Consider the following 7,652-nt stretch of genomic DNA (forward strand, 5'->3'; position numbering starts at 1 on the left):
TCTAGTGCACCCAAATCGATTTAAAGATGAAAGGCTTTGCCTTTATGAATTCAAAAATCGACTCAAAGGTTGAAGATTTTGTGCTTGGTTTTGATTTTTGTTGAAAGAGGAGTGATTGATTTGTTGTTAAAAGAATGTTTTGATTTGATTTTGGTGAATGTTGTTGAGGAATCTTGTTTTTGTGATGGAGAGGATGAGGGTTTTGGAGTTATGAGTAGTGTTATGAATGAAGAATAAAACCCAAAAAATTTGAAATGCAGGGGCAAGACGGGCGGTTTCTGCTCGGGACGCCCGGATTTGGCCTTTTCTGGGTTGGGAAAAACTCGCCTAAAGACGGGCGTCTTTCAGTGAAGACGCTCGGATTTGCAAACACGGGACGGGCGTCTTCTACAGAAGACGGGCGGATTCCTTTACAGGGATTTTTCTTGTTTTCTTCAGCCAAGAAGACGGGCGTCTTCCTCTCAGGACGGGCGGATTTTTGAAGACGGGCGGATTCTACTGCAGGACGCCCGGATTTGTTGACAGTCAGAGATTTCAAATATTCACCTCATGTTGGTCGGGCGGCTTCTATCCAATATCCCCGGATTGCCTGAAGACGGGCGGATTCTCCGGAATCCGCTCGGATTCGACCCCTTTGTACCCGGATTCAGTTCCATCCGTGTACTTTGCATATCCCTTGTCATTTTTCCATTCTTCTTCATATCTCGTGTTCTTCATTGTGGGGGCACTACTAAGGCATGGATAGCCTAGGCAATTGTCATCCCCACACTAAGCTAAAGCACTACACATTAATTGAAATTATTAGTCCCTCCCTCACTTCTCTCAAACATGATAATTATCTTGATCAAAGTATAAAGATCCAAAAATAACAAAAATGCAATATAAGAATTGAAATGCAAGTTAGGGAGTTAGAAATATTTACAAATGGTGGTTTAGGGAGGACTCCACCAAACTCTCATTCTTGATGAGATGTCAAGGGGGCATGTTCAAGGTGTTGTTGATGTTGCTCAACACCTTGAAAAAGTAATCAAACGCTTGTTCATTATCATGATAGAGGTCTTCAATAGACCTTGGCCCTTGTTGTCGGTCTTGATCGATGGCATTACCAATGTAGGGATTAAAAATCCCTTCAAATTTGTCGTCCCAAAGACCACATACTTCATTAAGTTGATCATTGAAAATCTCTTGATTTGATGGAGACAACTTTCCCATTTCCTTTTCTTGGCCAATGAGGCCATCTTCTTCTTCTTTGCTTGATTTTGATGAGTTTTGCAAGCTCTCTTTGTCACAATTCACTTGCTCTTTGAATGGAGCATCTTCAATTTTCTTCTTCCATTGGAGTTCCGACTTCTTCCTTTCATCCTTCCGGCTATAAAGATCGATCATAAAACACGGTTCATGTAAACGGGGAGCTCTCATAGTCTTGTCAAGATTAAAAGTTATACTCTCATCTCCCACTTCTAGAGTGAGCTCTCCATGTTTCACATCAATCACCGCACCCGCGGTGTGTAAGAAGGGTATTCCTAGAATGATTGGAATGTTGGAATCTTCCTCCATATCAACAATGACAAAGTCCACCGGGATGAAAAACTTCCCAATTCGTACGGGGACATCTTCCCATATCCCTAATGGTGTCTTCGTCGACCTATCGGCCATTTGGAGTGTGATATTGGTGCATTTAAGCTCTCCCATCCCCAACCTTTTACTCATCGAGTACGGCATAACACTCACACTAGCCCCTAGATCACATAAGGCTTTGTTGATCGTGGTGTCGCCAATGGTACACGGTATTGAGAAGCTTCCCGGATCCTTTAGTTTTGGAGGTGAACTCCCTTGAAGTATTGCACTACTCACCTTTGTGAAGGCGATAGTCTCAAGCTTCCGGATCGACTTCTTCTTTGTGAGGATGTCTTTCATGTATTTCGCATAGGCCGCCACGTGATTGATTAATTCCGTGAAAGGAATTGAGACTTCCAAATTCTTCACAATTTCCATAAACTTTCCAAGTTGGTCATCAAATTTGGGCTTGGCTTGACGACTTGGAAAAGGAAGACTAATCACAATGGGCTCCTTCTCCTTGACCTTGTCTTCATTTTTCTTTGAAATTTCTTCTTTTGATGATTCTCCATCTTTGGAGTTTTGCACAATTTCTTCCTTATCATTAGCTTCCACAACTTCATCCTCAATTTGCTTCTTCGGTGCTTCATACCTTGTACCACTTCTCAAGTGAATGGCACTAACCGTTTCATATCTTGGGGGATTACTTTGAGGTGGTAATTGCCCCTTTTGTCTTTGTGAGCTTGAAGATGCTAGTTGAGTCAATTGGGTTTCCAACATTTTGGTGTGAGCTAGAATGTTGTTGATGGTGGTTTCCTTTGCTTGACTATCTTTTTGCATTTGAGTGAAAAACTCTTGTTGATTCTTTTGCATTTGGAGGACCGCTTTTTGAACATCAAAACCTTGGTCATTTTGGTGATTGTATGGATTTTGTTTTTGGTAACCTTGGTTTTGGTTGTAAAAGGGTCTTTGATTTTGGTTTCTCGTGGGAGGTGGGGTGTATGTTATTTGAGGGTTTTGAACATTTTGGCTTTTGTTTGAGAGATTTGGATGGAATTTGGTGTTTTCATTGTAATAGTTGGAATAAGGGGTACCACTCTTGTATGCTTGGAAAGCATTCACTTGTTCATTTGTTCCCCTACATTCACTTTGGTCATGTCCCAAAGTTCCACAATTCTCACATATCCCACTTGGGATTGATGAGGATGCCGTCATGGCATTAACATGATGCTTTGGTGATTTTGAGGCTTCTTCAAGTCTAGCCATAGCCTTTTCAAACTTCAAATTGATTGTGTCAATGTGAGCACTAAGTTGAGCACCCAATTGAGTAACGGAGTCCACTTCATGCCTTCCTCCTCTAGTAGCCTTGCGAGGTCTACTATATTGTGAGTTATGGACCGCCATTTCCTCAATCTTGTTCCATGTTTGATTGTCATCAACTTCGGTGAACATTTCATTTGATCCCATGTTGAGAATGTTCCTTGAATCTTCATAAAGACCGTTCCAAAATTGTTGTACCAAGAACCACTCGCTAAGTCCATGATGAGGACATGAGCGACAAATTCCCTTAAACCGCTCCCAAGCTTCGTACAAAGATTCTTCATCCCTTTGCTTAAAACCCGTAATTTGAGCTCTTAGCATGTTAGTCTTTTCCGGTGGGTAGAACTTTTTGTAGAAAGCTAGAGCCAACTTCTTCGAAGAATCAATTTTGAGAGTGGCCTTATCAAGGCCCTTCAACCATTGTTTCGCGGTGCCAATTAGAGAAAAAGGAAATAAGACCCATCGAATTTGGTCTTGAGTTACACCGGTTTGAGAAATCGCATCACAATAGTCACAAAAGGTTTCCATATGAGAATGAGGGTCTTCACTAGGCATCCCCCCAAATTGGCTCCTTTCGACTAATTGGATAAAGGCGGATTTGGCAATAAAATTTCCGGTCAAATGTTGTGGTGTGGGAGTACCATTGGGTAGGTTCTCCTTGGTGGGTACGGAATGTGATGAAAACTTAGGCATTGTGGGTTGATTTTATGGGGTATTTTGTGTTGGGTTCTCCTCACCTTCTCTTGCAAAAGGGTTGATGAACTCAATAGTTGGTTGAATATCCACAACCTCACTAATACCTCTCAAATTCCTCCTAGCAAATCTCCTATTGTTCGTCAAAGTTCTTTCAATTTCACGATCAAAAGGTAACAAATCACCTTGTGACCTTCTAGACATGCAAAATATCAAACAACTTGAAAACAATTAGAACAAACCTTGAGGAGTTTTACTTCCCCAAGGCAAAGAAAGAAAGACACAACTAATAACAATATAAGAAAATCTAAATCAAGTTAACACCGTCCCCGGCAACGGCGCCATTTTTGATCGGTCCATTTCGTGTTCACAATTGAATAGATGTTGTCGTTAGGTCACGTCCGAATCAAAACACAATTTATAGCTTCACAAACAACTCTACAATTAGCAAAGAGGCAAGTAAAGGTCGGATCCCAAGGGACGGGAATTGAGATGAGATTTCTATTGAAACTAGTGGTGTCTTAGGGGTGTCACAATTTGAGTTGATGTAGAAGGTCACTAACTAAATATCAATGAAACTAAATAAGCAAGATGAATTAAAATGGTTTGTAAACAATTGATAAAAAGCACTAGGGTATCATGGGATCATAGGGGAATCATGGGAATTGATCATACAAACATGTTCTCAAATTATAAGCAAGCAATTATTATTGTGATGGATTGAGTTGGGTTATATTTTACAATCCTAGGAAAGTTTGGGTCCCGGAGCCGAATCGATTAGATTGTACAACACCTACAAGTCGACTTAGTCTTTCCTACTCAACAACATGCATGGTCTAATGAGACTCGAGTTGGTTTATGTCTTACAAGTCTCATTGAAAAGATAGGTGATGGGTAAAAAATGCAAGGATTCATAGGCTCACATTTCATCAAACATAACATGTGCATGAGTTGAGATCAAAACAAGCAAGCAAATAAACCATGAAAGCATATTAATTTAAGCATGAATCATTCCCCATGTTGGTTTCCCCTAATTACCCATTAACCCTAGCTAGGTCACTACTCACTCATTATCATGTTGATCATGCTAGCAAGGTTGTCAATCATACCAACAAAAGGAAACATGATGAATAAATGAAAGTAATTAACAATAATTAAAAAGGGATTAAGAGAATTATACCTACTAATGATTCCAATAATAAAGCAAAGAATAAAATAAGTACTTGATGCTTGATTGAGAGGTTGTCAATCTCCCAATAATAACCCAAATAATCTTCAATTACCCAAAATAAAGGATGAACAAAAGAGAGATTAAGGAAATAAAACTTGTATTAAAACTTGATTAATTGTTGATTACAATACTAAAGAGAGATTTGATTGATATTAACTACTCTAATAATTGATAAGAAGAACATGCTCTTCTAATTAGACTAATGGGGTATTTATAGTGGAAATTAGGTGGATGCATTAGGGTTAACTAAGGGCTAAACTAGTAATTACACTTTTTAGATTGAGCAGGGAGAAGCCGATATTTTTCGAAGGAAGGGCTTCTTTCTTTGAAGCTTGAAGAAGACGAAATTGCGTTGGACTAGAATCCGGGCGTATTGGTGTCGGGACGGGCGGATTGTAGCAGGGGAAGACGGGCGGATTTGGGTGAAGACGCACGTCTTCTGTAGTTTGGGGACGGCCGGATTCTAGAGAAGCCGCACGGATTGGAGTGCTATCTCGTTTTCTCTTCTATTCTTCCCTTTCCTTCACTTCCATTTTATTCTTGTGGGATTGGTCTTTAGTTCTCGCTTCCTCTTCATACTAGTCCATCAAACATCGTCAAAAAGGCTTCCAAATATGCACGAAAGACGGGAATTTCCGCCTTATTATCTCCTTTTCTACAAAACATATGAAATGCGATAGAAAAGCAAATAGGAAGGTTTTGACGGATAAAATGGTCATAGAATGTTATAATAGCATGCAAAATAGGCTCAATTAGGGGACTAAATGTGCGCAAATAATGTTCACATCAATATATTGTGTTTGTATATATTGTGTTTTTTCATCCTTTTTCACATTGATCGACTACGCTACATCCGAGACATGAGGATATTGAAGACTACATGGTATGATCTTTCCAATCTCCTTTTTCCTCTTTATGTTAATGACTATGTGGCTTTATTTTGATTGATGCGGTACGAACAATGTGATTATCGGATTGCATTTAGATTATTTGGCATACTAGTTGGTAGAAGCATATCCATTAGGTTGTATAAATGCTAGTTGTATCATGGCATATAGTTCATTTAGGAAAAATTTTGTGAAACCGTCTACTTGGGAATCTTGACAAGTGTATATAAGGCCCTTGTAGATACTTTTTGTTCTTAAAACTTTGCTTGTTAGAATACTTGTAAAACACCCTAGGATGTGTCATGCTAGTATCCTTTGACCCATGGATTAAGGCCTAGTCAAGAGGATCTTGTGGTGTGATAACTCATTGGCTACCGTTTATTCCAAGGTGACCCTTGAAACCATGCAACCATCATCCATATTCTACCACATTTTGTCATCAAAGGGAATGGGCATAAAAATTGTTCAAAATTTGAGTTCAAGAATTGAAATGAAAGAAAAAGTTTGCAATTGCATCAAAAAGAAAAGAGGAGTAACAAAAATGAAAACTCCAATGCTTCAAATACAAGCACCCTCACTAAAAATGGGGTGACTTTGAAAATGTTCAAAAGAAAATGCAAAAGTTGAAATTGTCAAGTGTTGAAAATGCCAAACATCTAAGAAATGGCAAAGAAATGTTCTCAAAATGTCAAATGCCACAAATTTGGGGGAAAAATAACAACAAAAAGCAAACTCCCAAATGAAACTCAAGTTCTATTGATCCCTTTTTTCATCGTATCCACTTTTGTGCATGGTAGAGAGGGGACGACCCTTCTTCTTGTCTAGGCAAGAAGGGGAATTCCGCGATCCTCCAGTGTTTCTAACACCATAGGGAGACTACTCTTAACGAAAGCATTTAACAATTGAGGACAAAGGTACCCTAGCTTGACACAACTTGAAGGTGATTTATTGGTATCCTTTTAGTCTTAGTAGTTTGAAGAAACCGTATCTATGATGAAATGTGTACCCTTAGATTGCTTCCTCTTTAAATAATTTCCGCCACTTAGATGAGGAAAGTGGCTATTCATTTTTGTAGATGCATCCATTACTTGTTTTGTGTGCTTTAATGCTTGGATGTGTCGCCATTTTGGCAAGCCCTACCTTGCCTTGCAAGAAGGCATCCTACCTCATGGTTGTCTTGTTGTGAGTTGAAGGGGCGGAGTGAGACCTGCTAATTGTCTCACATCGACTATATTAGTAGGTTAGTTTGAATAAAGGTCCTAATTTTTGTCACCTCTTTACTCGGGACGAGCAAAGGTTCGGTTTGGGGATGTTTGATGTGACTCATATTTGAGCACATTTAGTCCCCGAATTATCCTCTTTCCTATGCTTTATAGTGCATAATTGGGTCATTTACTATCTTTAGTTTTCTATTTTGCATATTCTTTGAGGTTTTGTTTCCTTTGTAGGAAAGAAGTGCAAACCTTGCATTTACATGGCGAATTGGAGCTAAATTGATCGCATCTAATGACCAAGCATCAAAGGAAAGACGATACTAGAAGGCCTATGTAGATAATAAAGTAGATTGGGCAATGATGAAAGGATCCTTTCATCACCAACCAGACCCCCGCGGATTGTTGAGGATTGAAGAAAAGAGAAGTGTCTGACTCAGGATCCGAGCAGATTGCAAGCAATTCGGGCGTCTCCCTGCACAACAATCCGAGCGTCCCGAGCTTAAGATGCTCGTCTTTAAGCCCTATGATCCGAGCGTCTCCCTTAATGATCCGCTCGGATCTCCTGACAGAAACCACCGTGCCAGCTTCCAAGCCGCTCTGGACGAGCATATCTATGCGGGACTAGCAAAACGGAGATGCGCATCTCCTAGGAGAGGAGCACTTCCTTAACTTTTCTTAAGGGTCTTAATAATCATTTAAGCCCTTAGTAACCCTAATCTTTGTATCTAATCTTTAGTATAAATACTCCTT

General features: G+C 39.7%; 1 non-coding gene across 1 annotated transcript; it reads left to right on the plus strand.

The window, feature by feature from the left end:
- The first annotated feature begins 3,091 nt into the window (after positions 1–3,091).
- Positions 3,092–3,198, plus strand: LOC141610089 (small nucleolar RNA R71). The gene has a single exon (XR_012527983.1). It is a non-coding gene; the product is annotated as a small nucleolar RNA R71 (small nucleolar RNA).
- Positions 3,199–7,652: the final 4,454 nt, after the last annotated feature.

Source organism: Silene latifolia, chromosome 10 (assembly GCF_048544455.1).
Source record: "Silene latifolia isolate original U9 population chromosome 10, ASM4854445v1, whole genome shotgun sequence".
In the NCBI taxonomy this organism is placed as follows: domain Eukaryota; kingdom Viridiplantae; phylum Streptophyta; class Magnoliopsida; order Caryophyllales; family Caryophyllaceae; genus Silene; species Silene latifolia.